Here is a 22,360-nt window from a genome sequence, read left to right as displayed (position 1 = left end):
CGGCCAGGAGAGGCTCCCCTGGAGGGGAAAAGGGCCCGGGGTTTCCCCTGAGGCACCTGAGCAGATGGTGAAAGGGTCCTCCCCAGTGAGGCAGGGTGTTAATAAGGCTCCAGCACAACAGCCGCTCCCACAAGCAGAGCTTCATTCATGGTAGGAGAGGGCAGTGGGAGAAGGAGCCTTGCACTGGTGGTAAATTCTCCCCACAGCGACCGCAGCCTGCTTCCCCTCCGATGCCGAGAGAGCAAGAGAGCGAGGAGCTGCGTCCAGCCCCCTTTCCCCGGCCCAAATCTCACTGCCCCTCCAAGAGAAACCCCTCAGGTAAGAGAGTAGCCAGCCGCATCCTTCCCGTGGCAACTTCTTTTGTCTCTCCTAAGTATCGGTCGTTATGGTTTCTTAGCGACAGATGGGACAAAATTCCATGAGAGAAAGAAACAAAAGGAAAAATCCTAAACCCCAACAACAAGCTCTATGCAGTAGTGTTTCTGCGGTGGGTCTCTTTTCCTGCCATCTCGGGAGCAAGGCTGGCGAGTGATGTGCAGGCAGGAGCCATGGCTGTGAATAACCAGCAAATTCCTGGGAGGAAAGCTGTGTACCTGATGCTGCAGATGCTGTGGGATGTGTGTTTGCAGTGATGCAGGCTGAGGTAGGTCATGGTAAAGATGCTCTGGTGCCTGTGTAAGAGTGCGGCATGGAGGAAAGAGCTTACACTGGTGCTAAGTGCAGTGGATTTAATTTCCTCGCAGTAGCACTTCGATATTACAAAGCGCTCCAGAAAAATCAGAGAGGGCCTGGAGCGAAATGCAGCCGAGTCAATTGAAGTTAACTTCCCTGGGCACGGGGCCAGGCCCCTCTTTAAAGGCTATTTTTCCAGAAAGGCAGCAAAAATGTATTTTGGGTCGCTTTTGATCCAGCTGCCTTGAGCCTGCTTGAGTGAACTGTGTGCAGAAAGAACCCTGAAAGCTTGGGCTTGCAGGAAGGGGTGCAGACTGAGAGGAGCTGGCCTTATATCCCATCTGGATCCCTTGAAGGAGCCCCATGAGAGCTATAGGGGCACTATAAGGACCCCCAGCCCTGCCCTCTTCCAGCATCACTGAGGAAGGCTGGAGGAAGGTGAGGGATGCCTTGCAGGCCACAGGGCACAGAGAATGGTTTGTCATCAGGCAAGGCAAAGCTCCCTCCATGCCCAATGCTGACTTGGGGCACATGGGTCCCCAGCACCAAGAGACACCTCTGTCTGGGAAGGGAGGCAGCAGGAGAGCTGAGATTTAGGGACAGAGTGTCTGGACAGATGTGTTGCAGGTTGGGGCTGAGCTGAATTTGTCCTCGGGTTGCTTGGGGGGTTTGATGCTCCACGTCCGTGGGGGCCTGATGAGACAGAGCATCCCCTAGCTCGACTTGCAGTTTCTCTTCCTTAAGGCTGTGCTTCCCACACCGTGGTGTGGAGCATGAGGGGTTTCCACAGCTTTTCTCCCCCTCCTCACTCCCCCACGTCTGCTGCTGCCGCCGCTCCCAATAGCTGCTGCCTCTCTAATTGCATTATAGCCAATGGGGGGAAAGAAACATTGCTTTGGCTTCAAACAAACGACGTCCTAACCCAGCTCATTAGCCACCTGACTGGCTCCCCAACCTCCCGTGACACTCCCGTATTTGTCACGCTGTTTTAGCGCCACTAACGAGCACAACAGCGGCCGGCGGCTTCCCCAGCACTGGACCTGGCTTCTGGCAACGAGCTTGTGCCCAGCACCCCAAGGGGATGCTCTGCCTCTGCCGTGTTCATCCTTCTCTTTGCCGTCATCCTTTTTATCCACAGGCACTTCTTCTGGCCTACTTGCATTCAGTTCATTTTCCTTTTGTTAAATAAAACCTGACTCCAGGCCTTATTTGGCAAATAGAGCTGGGAGAAGCTGGGCTTGCTCTTTCTTCTTCTGACAAGCCTTTCAGAATGGGGGAGATGAGATGGAAAGAGAGACAGATGAATAAGATGCAAAAGCAGTGAAGAAAAATAAACAGGAGATAAAGGGGGTGCGGGAGAGAGAGAAAAACAAGGCAGATCTATAGCTGGGATGGGAAGCAGAGGGAAGGCAAGAGGGGACCTGCTAAACCCCAACCAGCCCAGCTCCTGTGCATGAAGCAAGGGACCAGGAGGTCCCTCACTCTGGTGTGATATGTCCATCCCCAGCTCCTCCTGGCCATGCTCATATGGGGAATTTGGGGAGGGGTACCTGCTGTGGTAGAGAAATGTCCATGTTTCCATCCAGGAGCTCTTCTCCAGTATCCCCTAACAATTTCCCCCTGAGGTGCAGGCCGCTCATGGAAGCAGATGAGCGCTTTAGCCTGACTCTGTCTCCAGCTGTCAAATGCTGTAAATATCTGGGAGGCGGTTAAAGCTGGGAAAACATGGAGATGCTTTAAACACAGCCCAGAGCCAACCCCACCGCTGGTAGGACTCATAAATATCCCTTCTGTGTTCCCTGCTCTGTCAGGAGGCAGCAATAACAGGGAACAAAAGCCAAAGCCCTCATGGGGTGGCTTCAGCATCTCTGATGCCTCCTTACCCCTTCCAGGGCATGTTGAATAGCAGTGAGGGGTAAAACTCAGTTGGCTGGTGGGAGATGGTGGCACGGGGGTGTCCTCTGGGCATGAGATGGTGAGGCTGGGAGCCAGTACAAGCAGCTCAGCATGGAAGTCATTGTTTTTTCCTATTATTTCCCCATTTTCAGCTGGCTGAGTAGCACTGAACATCTGCCTTAAGGCAAGTCACCTGGCCCAGCTCTTGAAATCACCAGCTTCATTGGCAGCAAATGAAACCCTTAGCTGAAGAGAGAAATTGAAGACTTAAAACTATCTGTGCAGGAAACAGGTGAGAGTGAATGCTGTTAAACAGGGCAAGAGACAGGAAGCAGGTATTTGCCAGCACAAAGCAAACCCTGGGCATCGCTGGAGTAGCCAGGGAAATGTCTCTCCTTTACCAACAGGCCACATCACCCCATCAGCCCTAGAAGAACAGGGGACCCGCAGGGCAGCAGGACCCACTCTCGGGGAAGGTGGAAGCCTCATCTGGAGGCAGAACCGGCAACATAGCTCTGCCCCAGTTGTGATTTTTATAATAAGCTGAATTCTCAGCTGGACCCAGCAGAAAATCAATAGTGGGACTTGAGAAAGCAGTCAAAATCCATGGAGCTAAATTGGCCACCCTGCAGGCAGCAGGGCCTTCTCGGGCATTGTGATGTGCAGCCACACTGAAAGGGGAAAAATAGGACAATTTCAAAAATCCTTTGAAATAATTGCCTAAGATTATTGAATTCTCTTGAAATACCAGGGCAAGATGCAGAAGTGCTTTTTAAAAAGTTGGCAGTGGGAGCTGGAGGAGCGAGGGAAGCCACCTTCCTGTTGCCAAAGGCATCTGGGGACGGTTGAGGTGGGTTTTTCCTTTTCCCAATTAGATCCAAAGAGTGCCTGCCACTCCACCTGTGGAGCCTTATCTGTAGAGCAGCACATCGGCTTTAGCAGAAAGCCTTTCTTTCTCCAAAGTCCCTTTAATTCCATCCTTTTAGATCTGCCTTTTCAAGCGCAGCCCCAGCGCCTTCCATCTGCCCTTACAATAGAGACGGTGTCCTGAATCGTTCTATTTTTGGCAGCTTTGCCTTCCGCTCCTTGTTGGCAGGGAAGCAGGGAGAAGACATCCCCCTCTCCACAGCCTCTGAGGATGCTGTTGGATTTGGGGATGGCTATTTTGGTCCTCAGCGCCCTTGCCAGTGGTGGATGCAAGACAGACAGACACTGTTGGGCAGCATCCCGAGGCTGTGTGAGCCTGTCCATGCATTACTCACAGCACATGGCTCTTGCTGGTTTATAGCCAGATGCCTATAGGGACACCTGGCTATGCCATGTGCATCCTGTATCCCACCCCCACATCCACCCCATGGTAGCCCAGAGCTGGGCTGGCCTTTGAACACTCCCCATTTGGGGATGGGAAAGGCGTGGGAAGCCTCGACCAGGGTTTTCCATGTCTATCAACCTCTTCCAAGCTATAGGAAGAAAGACAGGGCAGGAAAGTGTGGAAAAATATAAAGAAACAATTTTCCTCTGACATTTTTCTTTTCTTTTTCAATGTGAGTCTTTACAGGAGGAGGTCTTTAAAATTAATAATGTTCTTTCTTTTTCTCTCTCTATTCCCGAGACTCCTGGTTTAAATTAATGAAATGTCAAATACTATTAAGTTCCGATGATGTGTTTGTGATAATGAAGGGACTGATTTTCAGCCAGTTTACAACTCTGATCTGTTCTCTCACCCCCCTTCTCTTTTTTGGCTCTGATTAAAACTCCCTTTATTAGATTTGCTCTTTCATGGGCTCCCTCTGATTTCTAACCTTTGTGGTCCAAGGCTGGGGAAAGCCTTTTCATTGAGCAGATTTGAAGGCTTTTTAGCATTCTGGTATTTTCCTGCCATGTCTGCTCAGGAGCTGGTGGGTACTCCCAGGGATATCACCTGGGGTGCTGCAGGGCACATCAGGACTGGACCCTGCCACTGGGATGTGGCTTTCAAGGCAGCAGGGATGCCCACCTGGGTTTTCCCTTATGGTGACTTTACTGGGACACTGTAAAAAGGAAAAAAAAACCTCGATGGCCCCAGACTGCCTTGGGGAAGGCCAGACAGGGATCTCCAGAGAAAGCCTTCCCATGTGCCTAAACAGCCTGACTAGGAATTGAGGCAGTCCTTGCTTCACTTGCTTCATTGCCAAGGTCATATGGTGAGGGTCGTACAGCTGGCAGCGTGTCTAGAGGAATGAATTAGGGAAGGACAAATGATGGACTAACAGCTAGATGGGCCCATCCTCTAATGGATGGCCAACAAGGTGGCAAGGTGCTTTTGCTGAGGGCTTCATTAGTCACCTGTCTGGCTGTGCTCCCTAGCAAACTGGAAGAGCTTAAAGGGTTAATCTGTAATTTAGGACTCAACACCAAAGATACAGTTGTTGGGAAGAGAAGAAATCCCTGTCGAAGGCTTTGGGAAATAATTTGCCTTGGCACTTTCTTATAAGAGCGAATTGATTTTTGCTGGGCTGTGTCAGGCTGAATTATGAATGGGGGAAAGTAGGGCTGGTGTTCCTGGAGCTGAAGGTGTGATAATTAGAGGCACATGCGGAGGCGGCTTGGGGACTGCCTCCTTCCAGGATTTCCCACATGAATCCAGGACTCAAGAGCCCTCAGAGTCCTTGGAGAGATAGGTTTGCTTCAGCCTGCACACAGAGATTGCCCTCATGTTCCTGCCCCCCAAACTGGACCAGGAGAAGCCTTTTCTGGGCCATCCGGGACCATATCCTCTCACTGTCCAGGCAGTAAAGCAGCAGATCCTGCTTGCTGGAGGGTGAAACAAAGCACTCCTCCTGGGACGGGGTGGGAGTGTGCAAGGGGTGATCCTGTCACCCTGCCCTCAGCCCTGCCCACTGCAGTGCTGCTGGGAAGGAACCGTGTCCCCAAGCCCTGTTTGTGCCCTTAAAAACTCCTGTGTCACTGGCTGCATCCACCTCCATCAGTCAGCGCTGAGCCTGCTGCCCCCCAAGCGTGTTATCGTGGCCTGCTCAGATGCTGCTTTCCAAGGCAAAGGTGTACAATTCCTGCAGGCTGCTGGGAATTGTAGTGCAGTAAAGCCAGCAGGCAGGAGTGGGGACGAAGCCAGGCTCCCAGCTGGCTGCTAGCCTGGCCCATGCTGCTCCCCTCGGCAGAGCCAGCACCAGACCTTGCCCCCGGTACACAGAGACCCCAGGAAACCTGCACCTGCCTCCGACACCAGCCACCTCTCCAGAGCTCCGAGCATCCTGCCATGCAGCTTGGCTTTTGTTTGCCAGCTCAAGAGGAGGCACTGGGAAGAGAATGAGGTCTGGGCTTTTTCTTTTTTCCCCTTGCCCTTTTATTTATTGTCCTCTATTACAAACCAGCTCCAGCTCATCAGTAAGACCTGGGAACAGCAATTCCTGAATAAGAGAGACGTTGTAGAAAAGCCTTGCCTGATCGCAGCCACTTCCCAAACAAAGGGGCTCAGACTATTCACTTCCTTCTCTGCCCCCTTTCCCAGAAAATCCACCCCAAAGAACAGCTTGTTCAATAAGCTGTCTGCTTCGTAATCAGCCTAACCCAGTAATAAGCACCGGGCTCATCCAGCTCGGCACAGTGTCCCCCGGTTCCTGGGAGGATGGAAATGCCCTGCTCCCCAGGGAAACAGGCAAGCACAGAAAGGAGGCGGCTCTCACACGGCACATCCAGCACTCTGGGAGGGGGAGAAGGGGGGGACCTATCTCTGTTGCCTCCTCGAGCCGTGGTTTAGCCCTCCCCAGGTAATTGTGCATGGAAATGGATTCCCATTTCTCTGCTCAATCGTCCTGTTTGCTGTCACAGCCGAGCGTTTTGCATGTGCAATTACCCGTTCCTGCACATCCCTGTGGGCACGCTCAGGTGTTGCCTGCCAGCCTCGGGCGGCCGCCGTGCAGCCACGTTGCGCTGCGTTTGGGCTGTGATAGCAGTCAAGCAGAAGCCATTTTCCATATGAAGCTGCAGGACCTATGGGATAAATAAATGGGTTGGAAAGCCAGGCTGTGTAATGAGTTAATTTAAAACCTGCCTTCCCTTCTTGTGTATTAATTTACTTGGCATTATGTTTAATCTTTCACTTACTGGGTTGCATTGGTTTCTTTCTCTCCTTCCCCCTGTGGCAGATCCCTGGGATGCTCTGCCTTTGGCTGGAACAGACAGAAGCTAAGCCAGGGCTGAAGAGTGGGGACCAGGCCTGGGCCAAGAGGAGCTGCTGTGTCCAACAGGAGCTCAGAGTGCCACCTTGAAGGCTTCTGTTCTTGTGGATACCCAACAGGTGTGGACAAATTCCCTGCAATGGAGGGGAGACCGCTGCTGGGTATCCCTGGTGTCATTCCCAGGGTGCTAATTCCTTTAACCAACTGGGAGGGTGGCACAGGGAATTAAATCAGCTGTAATAAGGACAACTGGAGCTGACAAGGCAGCAGGAAGTGGAAGCAGAGGACTGAGTGGAGGAGCTGAAATTTGGCTGGGGATGATCCTGCCTGAGCATCCATCACGCTGTTCCCATCCTCCTGGCAGCAGCCACAAAGCCTCGGGTATGAGTGGATGGCACTTCACATGAGAACCTCTCTGAAGGGCACAGGAGGCCAGTGAAATGAATAAAAGGCTGCTGCAGCCAGGGGAAGCAGGGAAGAGCTGACAGCAGCAGCAGCTCTGCGGTGAGAATGAACAAGTGAACACTGGTCCTGGGCTTTGTGTCACTCCGTAATGAGGCTGTGATGCTGCCCTGCACCCTTGACTGGTCTGGATCCCCACCGGATTGCTCACATGTCCAGTTGAAGAGAAACTTGAGGGTGGATATTGCAGGCAGGGAGAAGTGGAGAGGGAGGGAGCAGCAGGCAGGGCTTGGCAGGGTTCACCAGCAACCCAGGGATGCTGCAGCAGTGAGTGCCAGAAAGTGTGGCAGGCACGTCCGATGGCATCAGGATGCCTCAGCAGGAGTATCCCTGGCCATTCCCATCACCTGTCTCTGCGGGGAATTAGCTTAAACTGTCTTTTAGAAGGATGGACGGACCATCTGAAAGAAAAAGGGACTATTGTGGAGCTTATTTAAGACAGGCTGACCAGAGAAACTGTCCCTGAGGACTTGCCAGAGAGAGGAAGACGGGTGCAAGGTCCTGGGGCTGCATCCTGCCCAGAGAGAGCATGGGGTCAGAGGCAGGAGGTTTGATCTATGCCTGCTGCCTCTTCCGTGCTGGGGGAGCATGGGGAGCATCACAGCAGCTGCTACTGGGAACATCCCCTTCCCTCCCCTCTTGCTAACGAACGTAGGTGAAACTTGCTGTGCCATGACTTTAATCAGCAAAGAAAACTGCTAAGCCTTTTTTTTTTCCCTTTCCCCACCTGCTGAATTCAGCACCGAATGCGAATTAGGCAGCGTTTGGGCTTGGCTGCGCGCCCGCTTCCCGTGCTAATGCAGGGAACCAGACTCTCCCGCACCCCGAGCCTCCCAGGCTAATCCGAGGTACACCTGGATCAGCCTCTGGCATTTCACACTGTGCACATAACCCCCGGAGTTTAAGGGCTGCTTGCTGCCGGCTCAGACCGTGTGGCTCCTCCGAGCAGCCGCCGCCAAGCTCAGCCCATGTGGGGGAGCAGGACTGGCCCTCAGTACCCGTGGGTGGCTAGGCAGGGTGACTCCAGCAGGGACATGGCTCACCAACCTTGGGAGCCAAGTACAGCTCTGGGCAGCGTGTGGTGCTGGCCAGTGTGCGCAGCAGCAACAGGCTGCCTGCCCCAGGAAGGGATGCAGGAGTCAGCGTCCCGGAGCTCTGCATGTGTGTGGGGTCTGGGAGCTGTACCCCCGGGCTCACACCTACGGGTCCACAAGCATGGCAGGAGTAATTTGTGGCTCCATTAGCACTGGGAGTCGGCATAGGAGCCCTGCAGTGTGTCCATTTGATAAGAAGCAAGTTCCACTGAATAATGAGCAGTAATTGGATTTCAGGGTTAACCAGCTTGCAGCAAAAATAGAAAAGAACAGAAAGCCATTGGATATTTCTGTTCTGGCTCATCAGACACTGGAAGTTTATCTCTGCTGAGAATAGCACAGGAGAGGTAAAGTTATTAGTGACCATCAGAGCATGGTGATACCATCTCCCTCTTGCGTTTAGTGGGACAAGTCTGTGCGTCCTCTGTGAGTTTCATTTAAGGCTATGGAAGTTTATAACCCCCTGCGGGAGAGCTCCACACGTGCACCAATGCAGTGTGGCAGAGAGGGGAGAAACCAGCTCTTAGTGTGCAGGAGCACCTGGCCTCTCTGCTGCCAGCCTCAGGCAGAAGGCAATGTCTCCTGCCCGAGTGTCACCTCATCCAGGTGACAGTCTGGTGGGGGGAAGGCCAGCAGATGTGCAGCACCACCATGCCTGGAGCTGCAGTTGCCTGCTTCGAGGTGGCACCAGTGTAGGTGGAGTGGGCACTGGTGCCTGTGCCAGGCACTGGGAGGCACACATAGCCATGGTGGCCCATCGTCCAGCGAGATGAATTCATGCTGGGAGTGGTGCAGAGAAGGGCTATTAGCATAGGGCGGAATGGAGAGCCTGTCTTGTAAGATGAAGCTGAAAGCCCTTGGCTTGTTTAGCCCAGCAAAGAAAGGCAAAACAGGAATATGATTACTCTCCATAAATATATCAAGCAAGTAAACACCAGGTACAGAAAGGAACCATTTAAGCTAAAAGACTGTGCTGGCACAAGAACAAATAGGCTTAAACTGGCTAATGTAGGCTGGAAATTAGGAGACAGTTTTTAACCATGGGAAGCAGAGGAGGAAAAATACCTCATTGATTTTCCAGATGGAGCTGGACCAGCATGTGAAGAGAGCAGAAAGCCAGCTGCCTGCATCTGCAGGGGTCTGGGGTGAGAGCCAGCAGGGTCCTGCCATGCCAGGCTCCTTCCAGGATGGCCGGGTGCACAGTGCACAGCCAGCAGCTTCAGAAGTCCCAGTTTCCGAAGGCAGGGAGCACTGTTCCTGCAGGCAGGGCCTGCTGACACCAGTCTCTGTCTGTTCAGGAGCTGGCAGGCACCTGGTGCTTGGGACAGTCCCCAGAGTGCTTGGGGTGGAAGGGGTAATCAACCAGAGGCAGCCAGTGGCATCTACCAGCTTGAAAGGTGCCACAGGACCAAAACCTTCACTGATTGGAGCAGGGCAGCTCAGAGCACCTGGATTAGGGCTGGGAACCTGCTGCCATCACTGCTTGGTCTGCATTTGCACTGGGAATGGCACACAGCTGGGCCACCAACTCCAGATTTTACCTCCTGCATGAAATTATTCTCAATTCCCTGTATATTCTAGGGCCTTCCTAAAGGATGGGTGAAGAATCTGCTGATGAGGACTCTAATCAGTTTTGAGAGCAGGTAATTTCTCAGCTAGAGATCATCTCCAAACAGGAAATCAGATTCAGGAGATATCTGCTTTATGCAGCACATCATGGTGGACTCAAGCAAAGCTTGTGGTAATAAGCAGAGCTGGAATAAGAAGATCATTACTAACATTCTGCATTAATTACTTCACAATCCTCCTACCAGGTGTGCTTTCCTATCTCACTTATCTCTCGTGTTAATGAACAGGAATAATTCTAGACCCAATCCTGGCACTGGGGCAGGTTTTTTTGGTGATGTTTCTCCTTTCTGAAACCGGAGGAAAGATGTTCCCTGCCTTCATTGTGCGTTTAGAGTCTGGCAGCGTGCCTGAGATTGTAGTAAGACACAAAAGCATCTGATGGAAGCGGCCACTGGATGGAGCCTTAAAGGTCATAACAATTCGCGGCTCTGGTACAGATGGTGTTCACTGATGAAAAACACCAAGCGGGAAAGCAGTGAGCATCAGGGCTGCGGGATGCTGCAGAGCCCAAACCCAGCCCCCTGATCCCAGCTCCAGACACCTGAGCCAGCTGCCAGCACCTCTGCCTGCTCCTGCCCCCGGGTCCTGCCCTCGCTGTGGCGGCTGTAGATTGCTTGCGGCAGGGATGCACTCACACCCCGGGATGCTTTAAAACACCTCACCAAACACGTTGCTTCATTCCGGCAAGATAAACAGAGATAAAGTGACTGTGTGACGAGAATTCCAGTTTTGATTAAAACCCACAGACCTGCAAGCCTCGGCTCCCGCTTGAATGAGGATGAGGATAATATTGGCAGGAGAAAATGAAAACATCTGATGATACCTGAAGCAGAAGTGTGGCAGGGTGTCAGCTTTGGGAAAGGGGTTCCCAGCTTTCTCCTGGACAGGGTCTGGTGTGCCGAGTCCTTGGCGGCTCCGCTCCCTGCAGCCCTGGGAAGGGGTAAGGCAAACTCAGCCAGTGGGATAAGGATTTTCTGGATGAGTGGATGAACGCACTCACTAAAAGGGGCTCTACAGGGGGGACGAGGGCCATCACTAGGTCCAGCTGTTGGGACTCATCCTCATGGCACACCCAGCAGCCCAGGGGGTGATGGAGAACTAGAGGGGTGCGGTGCATCTTGGAGGGGATGTCAAACAGCGCTCCTTCTGTGCAGGCGCTCTCCCTTTAAAGCGATCCCGGGGCCGAGAGCGGGGAGGAGGCGGGGGCGGACGGGGGGCGCGGCGCCTCGGTTCGGCGGCGGCTGCTGCGGGAGGTGGCCGGCGCCGCGGCGGCGAGCGGAGCTCGGCAGTAGCCGCCAGCCCCGGGGTATGCGGGTGAGCGGGAGAGGAACGCGGAGGAAGGCGGAGAGCGGCGGGGAGCGGGGCGAGGGAGCCCGGCCGAGCCCTCCCGAGCGGCGGAGGATGCGCCGAGCCCCGGGGAGTCGAGCCCAGCTGCAGCGCGGCGCGTCCCGCCCGGCCGCCGCCCCAGCCCGCGCAGGTAACGGCGGCGGAGGGGATCGGGGGCACCGGGATGGGGTTTTGTGGGGGGAGAATATCCATTCCCCCCGGAGGCAGGAGGGACACCCATGGTCCCTGGGGACCTGCGGCTCTGCAGCGCATCACTCGGCAAGTGGGACTTGATCCCCTCGCAGCGGGGCTGAGATGAGGGAAGGGTGCCCCCCCAGAGTGAAGGGCTCCCCCGGCGCGAAGAGCTCCCTGGGGCAGGCAGAGATGGGGTCGCCGTGCTCTGGGCCCCCCCAATGCCCCGAGGGGCTGGAGGCCCAGCTCGGAGCGACGGCAGATGCTCAGTGCCAACCTCAAAACCGCCCCGATCGAAGCTCGGCTTTGAGGTTGGATGCATCCAGCAACCTCAGGCAGCTGGCGCAGGAGATAGGCAAAGCGTGGCGTGGGGTGACAGGTTCCCATCTTGCCACCTGCTCCCCGAAACCGGCCGACTTTGGGCTGATGCTGTGGGGAACCTGGCCCCCAGAGCTGCCGGTGGGAGCAATGGGAGCCAGTCCTTGCTCAGACTAGAGCTAGAGGAGATGACAAGGGTGCCTAGAACATCACAGCTGGGTCCGTAGGGACTGTTGGCTCCATGACGGATGATACCCCAGCTTTAGCAACAACAGGGGTTCAGTTTGATCCCAGACACTTTGTTTGCAGCTCTCTGTTCATCAGAGGATCTGCCCAGCTAGGGAAGCTGCCAGTGTGCTTCTTACATCTTCCTCCCCTGCTAAATTAGGGCAAATTGCCAAGCTGGCCCCCTGCTCCCTTGCCCATGTCTCTATTGAGAAACTGAGTCTCATCTTATGTTCCTCGACTTGTACAGGAGCAACCCACCACAGCAGCGACCTGAGGGCCCCAGGGCTCTCCTTTTATCTGCTGCACTAACGGAGGAGAGAGAGGTTTAATTATCCTCAAGTGTCAGTTCAAGATAGATCTGCTGGGACACAGCTCTTGGCAGGTGCAAAATAACAGGACGTTTTCATGCATGGGAGGCTGAGCTGGGAACAGTTCAGTTGTTTAATTGGAAGGGTTCATATCAGGGTACAGAAAATGGGACGGTGCAGGCTCCAGCAGTGATCCCGGTGCTGCAGCCGTGGGAAGGGAAGATGGATGCCAAAGGCTAAGAACTTTCTCTGATGCATTGTTTTGTGGGCTTGGAGCACAGCAGGTGCTCTGGGCTGGTAGCACAACCTCAAGTCCATGCCGTCCTCTGAGGCGCTGATGTGTTTTTCAGCCTCATTTTGGTTTCTCAGCTTTTCAGTTGGTTCCCATGAGAATCCTTTCAGGGCCACTGGGAGATATGCCCTGTTTTATGGGGCATCCGAGAGCTGAGAGTGAGTGAATTACTCCAGAAGCGGGGCACTCTGGAGCTGTCTTCTAGGCATGGGAAGTGGGATGGCCTCAGGGCTTATGGAACAGCTTTTCCTCCCTCCTCCTGCCAAAATCCCTGAAATGGTTTACAGGAGAGCTCAAGCTTTTGAAGAGTTTCAGTTCCCCAGATCCATGGGGAAAAGCCCCTTCTCTCACCAAACAGCTGTGGCATGGGACCTTGACTCCCAGGGGGATGTCTCCACCCTGTCTGGGATGCAGTGCTGGACGCATGGAGCATCTGTCTCCTCATCTCCTGTCCAATCCACACCGTGGTTGTTGGCCCCTGGCGCCGGATTTGGATCAGAAAGCAGAACCTCCTCCAGCTGTGGCATCCCACAATAGCCATATTTCCACCACAAAATGAGACTTCTCTGTGTCCAGACCCTGTAATCATCCTAGTCTGGGACACTCCAGCACGAGGAAGAAGGATGTCCTATTTTATTTTATTTTATTGTTCATCCAGATATGCTGAGCTCTTCTCTGTGCTCATTCCCAGGGGACCATGGGACAGATGTTGTAAAGAAACAGTGCCCCCATCTCTTCTGGCTCCTTGGATGGGACGTGATATCCTGCTTTTCTGGTGAAGTCATGGTGTTGTGCTATTGTAGTTATGTTCTTTTTTTTTAGGGTCCAAGATAATGACTTAGCTGTACTTCATTTCAGTGCTGGGTGTAACAAGCCAGCCCTCATGCAGTTCCTACCAGCACAGACAGCAGTTGGTGTTAGATGTCTGGGGTTGGTCCTGTCTCATCTATAGCAATCAAATTCTAGCCTCCCCTTGCTAATTGTTGGTGTCTTTTTCTGACGCTGTGAGAGGACATTCAGTAAACACGGTGAGTTTTGTAGTTGTGCTGAGATGGTGTTTTCAGGAAGACACAATTATTAAATGTCATTTTGGCATCATCCCCTTCCCACTTGTGCTTGGTGAATGCTGCCATTTGCTTGTAGCCATGCTCCAGTCCTGCCAGAGTCACATCCCTCCTTTGCAAATCTGCATTAGTGAAATTTGTAGGTTGTTGCGTGGGTGAAAACCTTGTGGATACTCCTGGTGCTGTGACCTGTGTGGTGCTGGTCCTGATGCAGAAGTACTGGGTATCTGGCTAGGGGTGGCTCGAGGGAGGGCAGCTCTGAGAGGAGGCTTTCTGTCCTTTGTCATAGTTAACTGTGCTTGAGTCTCTGACAAAGGCATTTTGGAGGTAAGATTGAGGAGCAGAAGCTCCTCCTCACTTCTCCTTGGAGGTCAAGCATCTGGGAGATGGGCTGGACTAAGTAAGAGCAGAACACTCACTCATTTCAACTGCAACAATCTTTTGGTGCCACCTGTGACAGGAATATATTTAGACTTGATATATATCACCCATCTTGACTTTGGGCTTTGGATCAAGGTGTAAGAGCTTTTGATGCTTGCACACACAATAAGGGGAAAAAAAATTAAAACCACAATCCTCAAAATGTTTGCAAATCCAAGAGCTTATCCTCACCCTGGGTAGGCAAAACTAACCAAAGGTAGGATCAGTAAATCACAGAATCAGCCACTTTCATCATCAAACATGAGGGCTAGGACACAGCTAGCACGGAGCAGCATAACCACACAGTCCTTGGGAGGATGCTTGGGATCTGGCACCATGAGTTTTTCCTTTAATACCTTTACAACGAGCAGCTTGGCAATCAGCAGGGATCCCAGCTATACGTGGATGGGGTTGGGCTTCAGATGGGTGTGACGAAGAAACAAAGGCTGCTTGTGGTACCAAGGGCACTTGCTGAATGAATGTCTTGCGAGGGGCAGTGGCTGATTCAGGACCAAATGGGCTGAGCTAGTGCAAGCCCCCCACCTTTGTCAAAGGAGTCTGATAACTTCAACCAATAACTGAAGTGCTGAGAAGGGAGAACACCCACACTTTTAGCCCAGGGAGGAGATTGTCTCCCTGCAAAGCTGAGAACATCCTATCTGGGGATCAGCACATCAATGCCAACAATAATAACATTAAAGGGGCTGGTTGTACAGCATCCCATCACTTTAGCCACTCTCCTGTATCCACTTGCCACCAAAGCCCCTCTCCAGTGAGGCCAGTCCCTGCTGCTGGTGAGCAGGGGCCATCCTCTCTCTGTACTTGGTGTGGTGGGGAGGTGGAGTGGAGTTGTATGGCAAGGTATGAAGGGATCTGGCTGTCTTGGCACATCGGAATCAGTGGTGAAGCTGACTGTGTGGGGTGTGTATAGCAGCACTGGGGAGAAGATGGGCTGGCATCTGGCCTTCAGATCTGTCCTTCAGATCTGTCCTTCTGCCACGCTGAAAGCAAACTCAGAGCCAGAAGTAGGGCAGATGGCATCTCCCTCACTGGCGCTTGTGTTGAGCCAGGCCGGTGTGTGCTCCATGGGCAGCAGTGAGCCCAGGTTGCCCCAGGGCAAAGTGCCAGTGGACCAGGACAGCACATCTCTTGGTAAAGTCAGCAGGGACCCAGAAACGAAGCCCACAGGGAGCACTGCAAGGCTGAAGGTTTTTTTCCCAGCATGTTTGGACCTGGGACGTCAGCTGGAGCAACAGCATCACCCAAGTACCCCAGTGGTGTCAGAGTCTGGGCTCAGGCCAGTCCATCTGGAGTTTCATGGCATTATCTCTTAAATGCCTTTAACTTCAATAGGATGGCCTGACTAATTGGATTGTGCTCTGTAATTAAGTAGCTGGGTGCACCGTATGGAAAGCAGCATCAGTGGGAAGAGAGGGGGGAATCTGCTGGCGAGAGCTGTTAAGCTTCAAATGTCCATTTCTCATTAAACCAGCCTCGTGCAGCGTTAGTCCTTAGGCACAAGGGGTTAGTCCCAGGATCCTGGCCGTTTTCCACAAGAGGAAGTGTTGTTTTCCTGCCTGACCCTTCCCCCAGTGCCTGCGTCCTGAGAGCCCCAACCAACCTGGCCTTGGGGACCAGAGGGAAGAGCTTGTTCAGGCTGGGATGTTTTGGGGCTGGTGAGGGAATGCCCCCTCCTGACAGGGTGACAGACCCTGCAAGGACTGTAGGATGGCTCCAGGAGTTAGGGGCTGCTGGGCATGGCTGGCGGAAGTCCCATTGCTTTTCCCTCCTGCACCGGAGCCCATGGGCTTCTCCCCACTCCCCTCCTGCTCCCAAACCTGCCATGCCTCTGCTCAGCTTCTTTGTCTACTTTTAGCATCCATTTGTGCCTTTAAACAGACAGCATCCCCCTTAGGGTGGTTTTTTTCCTTTGTGTTTACTGTGGGGATTAATCAGGACCTGCAGCTTGAGGGAAACCTGCAACAGCTCCTCGTTTATTGTTTGATTTGGGAAATGCTGCTGGGCTGGGCTCATGTTTCAGGTCCGTGCTGTTTTTTAAGGGGTGCACTTAGGGAGTGTTGTGGGAAGAGGGGGTGTTCCTGTCTGCCGTGGGCAGGGGTCTCTCCTGGGTATGGCATCCTTTGGGCCTGGGGTCACTCCCTCCCTCACTGGGTCCTGTATGGGTGGAGGAGAGAGAGCTCCTCTTGGGTGCCTCCCCTGTGAGGTGAGATCTGTTTCCTGCTCAGATGCCCCCACCAATCCATCCTACACCCATGGGTCTGTCTGCAGTTCCCAGGTTCCTGCAGCACCCATTTGGAATGTGGTGAGCTGGGATGTTTGCTGCTAACAGGCACCTCTGTGCTCTTGTAAAATTTCAAGCTGGCTTGTGATGGGGAAACTGAACTTTGCCCATAACTGCCTGCTCAAAATGGTCCCTTCACCTGTGTTTGGGGGTCTGGGATGGGCTCTCCCCGTCTTCGATGCTGCAAGGAGGTGGGCGTGGAGGAGGGCAGTGTAAAACCCCAGAGGGTTGCTGTTGCCACCAGGCTGGAGAAGAGTTGTAATGCCCTCTGCTCCAATGGCTGATAAATCTTGGAGGAAAAAAACAAAGAAAAACCAACAAAAAAAGTCATGTGCCTGCTCGGCTTAACCCACAAAGGAAAACCACGTCATTTAAAAAAGAAAAGCTGTTAAAAATAGGATTTTTTTAGCAGAAAATGCCACTCAGAGGAGTCCAATGAGCTCCATTTCAAGAGCTAGGAAACAAAATGCTCCAGGGGCTGTGAAAGGAAGTCTTTCGTTTTCCAACTCCCTGACTGTCAGGTGTGGCTCCTCAAGCTTGTTGTTTTCCATCTGGCTGTGCCAGATCCAGCCAGGCTGTGGTGGTCACTGGCTGCTCCCGGTTGCTGCTGCTCGCTGGAAGTGGGGAATTCACCATCTTGGGAAGGGGAGAAGCTGTGAGTCAGACTTGTGTTACACCTTGCCTTGGGTTTCCCACTCACCAAGAGGGCCAAAGGGGAGGTGGTGAGCCCCTTCTTTATTTACTTAATTTTTAATTGGCGAAGGAGCCCTCTCATTTGCTTCGGTTTGACTAATGAGACGTGCCTTGCTTTGACAGCGTGTCACAAGCAATAAATTTCTCAGGAGCTTCTGGGCTGCATGGATGCCCTCACGCTCTTGCCTGGCTCACCCTCCTCCGCATCACCCTGTGCTGCTGCCCCAGCCTGGCCCTTGAGCATCATCCTAGCAAAGGAAAGGAGGGTTGGGATGAAGAGGTCTGGGTGTGAAATTGGCGGTCTCTTTAGGCTAGCCTCGAGACTGGGGATTTGGGGGTTTCCCATATTGTTTGTCTGGGCTGGAAATCGGAAAGTAGAAATCGCCAAGGACCCAGACAAGCTGTTTAGCAGCCGTGATCTCTGTTGTGTTTTCCCAAAGATCTCAGCTGTGCCTCAGGGTGTGAGCACTGTGCCAGGCTCCAGCTAATCTCACCAGGGGCTTGGGCTGGCTGGCACTGAACCAGCATGCCAGTGAAGATCCTATGGAAGACTTTCATTCCCATAAAAAATGCATTTTTTTACTGGAAGGTTTTGCAGGAGCATGTCTCCTTTGGTGAGGAAAGAAGGGGATGGTCTCCAATAGGAAAATTTAGATGGATCCATGATTTTCAAGGTATTTCCCATGGGGCTTTAGCAAAAGGGCCCTGGTTGCTGCAGGGGGTGCAGAGATGAAATTCTCCTTCCTTGCCATCCTGCTGTGGTCAGGGTGTGGGGTGCAATCCTGCTGGGATCCTTGCTCTGGAGCATCCTTGTGTGCATTAGGAGCATATAGTATAGGTGTTGTGTCATACAGGTGTTATGTGATGCTGATACAGGTGAGGAGAAGGATTATGGGTGAGCTGAGGGCTGCTACCCTGGGGCAGAGATGCTCAGCCACATCTGACCAGAGCAGAAGGGGTTGGATGCTGCTTTGTTTGAGGGCATGGACACCTTGGTGCCGTTTGTCACCTCTTGCTGGGTGACACTAACCTTCACTCTCCTGGAGTTGTTAAGGGACTGCTTGAGGTTTCAAATCACTGACAGGAAGCACCAACTATTAGCACTTCTTCTCTTTGTATTCGTGATGGATTCTCTTTAGGCATTGCTCTTAGTGGCTCTCCACTGTTAGCTTTTGTTTTCTCCTCAATAGCTTGTCTAATAAACGCCATTATCTTGGGCACAAATCTACTTCATGTCTCAATTCCACTTGGTGAGAGTTGGTAATAACAGCTGAACAACATCCTTTGAAAAGGGACTCTGTCACCAGCAGCCCTGGATGCCACTTCTCCGCTTCCCACACTTGTCCCCAGAGCAGATAAAGACAAGGGGAAGGCGCGTGGCCAGAAAGCAAAAGGGACATCGTCCTGATAAATTGGATGTCTGAGCAGTGCTGGCAGCAGTCAGTGCAGCAGCTCCAGGGATCAGGGCAGCTTGGGCCCTGCCACCTTGGTCATTAGAGGAGATGTGCTTATGGCCTGGGATCCTTCCTAATTACAGCAGATTAGAGGGAAAGGATGGTGGTGGAAGGTGACGGCTTGCAGGGAAGATCAGGAGTATTTTTTACAACTTGAAGGAGCTTCTTATCTGTGGCCAAATCAAGCTGTTGCCTCCCAGTCTTAATCTGGTCCTCAAAAGGCTTTAACTGGTAGCTGCTGGGTGCTTACTGGGTTTTGGGTCAGCCTGCAGGTCTGTGAGGGGAAGTATTAAGGCAGCTCCATGTTTTGGCTGAGGGGAGCACATTCCCAAGGGTGTTTAAGCCCATGGAGACCTGACCCTGATGTCACTGGAGTGACTTTTGTTACTGACCCTACTGCATGAGCAGATAAAGTGGAAGGCGAGCAGTGTTTTGATTAGAACAAACTATTTATTTCTACTGGACCAGGCTGCACTCAGCTGCTGTGTTTCCAGAGCTTCCCAAGGAGGATTTCCCATGTGCGGGGTGGGGAAGGGGGACCACCAGTGGGAGCAAACTGCCCCACCTCCTCTCAATTGTCCCATTGCTGGGATGTTTGGCTGCTTCCAGTATCTGTCCCCTCCCTGAGCTATAAATACTTTATCCTCTCAGTGCCTACTGCGTCAAATATTTTTTTTTTAAATGGCATTTTCTTTTTCTATTTTTTTCTGACTTGGTTTTTGTATTTCAAAACACACTCGCCACGCGCGTAGCGCTCAGACATGCTCTCGGCTTCCCCCCAAATGTAATTGCTTTAAAACTGCAGATAGTTGGCGAAAGCAATTTTCTCTCCATTACGGAAGACTCCAGCTCCTCTCATCCTTCATGCAAGTCACTCTCCCCCAGCCCTGCCTTCTCTCTGCTGCTGTGCAATGCTCAGCACCGGGCTTGTGGTACCTCTGCTTTCTAGAATAATGCTCTCGCTTTCCCAGGCTCGAGTTGTGCATGGTGGGGACCTCTCTGGAGGGGATAAGTGGCTTCTACCACAGCTTCTGCTGAGCAAGAGTGATGCTTGCTGGTAGCAAAGCCCTTCTCTTGGCCACGCCAGTCTCCCTGGCAGGATGGGTACCTGTGCCAGGCACGTGTTCACCGTGGTTTTGCAGCTCCACCGTGCACACGTTTAACATGCTCTTTCTGTCTGCAGGACGTGTTGGGCTTTCAAAGACATTAATGATGGAAAATAAATTGGAATCTGAGAGAAATAATCTGTAGACATTCTCTATAGGCCTTGCCTTGCCTTCCTCAGCCATGTTGAAGGCTGTGGCTGGAGGGGAATATAAATGAGGAGGAGTCCCGGGTCTCTCTGATCTGTTGTGATGCCTTGTGCTCAGTGGATCTCGCTGCAGGGAGCCTGTCTGCTCACTGGTGCTGATAACCCAAAAGGGGCTGGAGAGGGTAGAAGCCATGAGGGGTTGCTGGACTTTCCTGGGGGGCTTGGGTCCTGAGTTAAATGAGATTGAGGCACACCAGGTCTTCTGAGGGTCTGTGCTCTGCTTGAGGGGTTTTAGTGTCACTCTGGCATGGGGCAGCAGTTGTCTTTGGTTCGGCACCAACCTGTCCTGGGGAGCCAGGCCCTTGTGTCAGCTGCCCACACTGCAGATGGAGTTAGGTTACAGGTAAATGAACCTGAACACACTCATGCACACTATGGCTGCAGTGCTGCCTGCCCTGTGCTCAGACCCCATAAGGTGCTGATCTCCTGCTTGGAGGGGAAGAACTGATCCCCCCAGGACCACCACCCACATCAGGGCTCGTGCTGGTCATCACCCCTGATATGTCCCTACTGAGGCTGGCAGCATCTCCAGAAGCACCCAGAAATGTCTGGGCACCCACACAGCAGGAGAGGATGCAGTGGCTTTGTCAAAGCTTTTGGTCCCTGGAGGAGAGCCAATGTGCCATAAAATCTGCTCATTTCTCCTGCCCTGCTCCTGCAAAGTGAGCATGGAGCTGGCATGGACCAGGGGTCCACAGGGAGCCATAGCTCACACCGGCCTCTGGCGAGAGGCTGTTAAAGCACCACTGCCTATCTTAGCCAGCCCCTGGGCTGCTCTTGGACATGAACCAGCCTTGTAATGAGAGCTTTCTCTGTGTCTGTTTGTTTTCTGAGCATCAGCTTAATGTCTGGAAAATCCTGGTGTAGCGGAGCCTGGAGCACTTCAAAGACGCTGCAGGAGAGGAGGGGGCTCTGTAGGGACTCTGCCTATGCCGAGTGTGGAGAGAAACCTGGCTGGCCACCACAGCCAGCTTTCCATTTCCAAGGGATTTGGCTTGGTGTGTTGAGGGAGGCATTGAGCTTTGCTCCCACAGCACAGATCCATCGCGGTCAGAGCCTGGCATGGTATATACCACGTCCTCCCAGCCTTGGATATTTGAAGATGCCTAGATGAAGAGCTGAGGGTTTGGGTGGGGAGGACTCATGGGTCTGAAACCTGCTGTAATTGTCACATTAGCATGTTGAGTGCTGCTCGTGCATCCCTCTCTTAGGGGATGATGCTGGTGGCTTCCACTTCTCACTGGGATGGAGTCAAGGCCATCTGGCTGCTCCAAGGTGCTCCATAGCTCCCCAAAGTGGCACTTCTTGCAGTGGTATCCTCCCAGTCACGTAGTTCTGTGTTGTCTTAATGGTGTCAAGCTCTGAATGAGCTTGGGCAATTTGCTTTATAAAGCAATGCACTAAATATGTCAACACTCAGTGCATGTTTTTAATATAATATTTCAGATTGTTTTGAAAGAAGCCAAGATCCTGCTTTCCCTCTTCATTAGGAATGTTTTATGTGAAAGAGATGAACAATAGAGAGAGTTTGCCAGAGAGAAAGCTTTCCCAAGTATTTGTTGCTGCTGAGAAATCAGCTGCTTTTTACAAAAAAACCCTCAATGCATAACTATCAGGGCAATTAAGCAGCTTGTAAGCTGCCAAGGAAGGTTGTAGAATTGGGTTTCCTGGTGATATTGGAGGCCAGGCTTGACCGTAGCCATTGGGTGTGCTTTAGGCACAGTAAATCCCAGTTTCCAAAGGGGAAATTGACTAAATGACCCACCAGTAGCTCCTGGCCTCCTGGGAGTTTCAGACAGACAGTCTGAGCTGTGCTGCATGAGCAATTCCAGGCTGATGGAGTGAGTGGGTTTGTGAATCTCATGCTGTTTCAACCCAGAATCGATAGCTTTGGCTTTTAACTCAGTTCCCGGCAGGACCAGGGGTGGGTTCTGTCCTGGTCTCCAGCTGGGAGACTTGGTCTCCTGCCATGGAAAGGGTAAGACCTTCTGCCTGCCTGGTTGCAAAGTTCTGTTCTGGCTGGCGCTACTCAAAAGAAAAGAAACCCAAAAAATCCCACTGCAGTACTTTCATCAGGGAAACTGAGTTCATGTCTGTCCTCCAAAGAGTTTTTATTTCATCACAAGTTAGAGGAAACTTTGAGGGAACTGAAAACTTCCTTCTTCAATGAGGACAGACCTGGAGAGATGATGGGAGGAAGCCGTCAAAGCCCCTGCCAGCCCTAGCTCTCTTTCCATCAGGCCTCCTCAGTAAGAGGTGTTCTGAGATGACTTCCTCATGAAAGGGAGGGCAGTCAAGAGCCTGGAGCCTTCCCATCATGGAAAAGCCTGTCTGAAAGGCAGGGAGCCCCAGCCTCATTAGCTGGGGTGGTTGGCACTGGGGTAGTGGACCCTGGAGAGGGATTTGAGTGAAGAGGGCAATCCTACAGCCAGAATCAGCCCAGGAGAAATGCTCCAGAGGGGAGACTGCAGATGTTGGCACGACAGCTGGCTATGCCGGGATGTGGGCTGCGGTGGGATG

This window comes from Coloeus monedula (assembly GCF_965178545.1).
Source record: "Coloeus monedula genome assembly, chromosome: 14".
Classification (NCBI taxonomy): Eukaryota; Metazoa; Chordata; class Aves; order Passeriformes; family Corvidae; genus Coloeus; species Coloeus monedula.
This window is presented reverse-complemented; position numbering follows the sequence as displayed.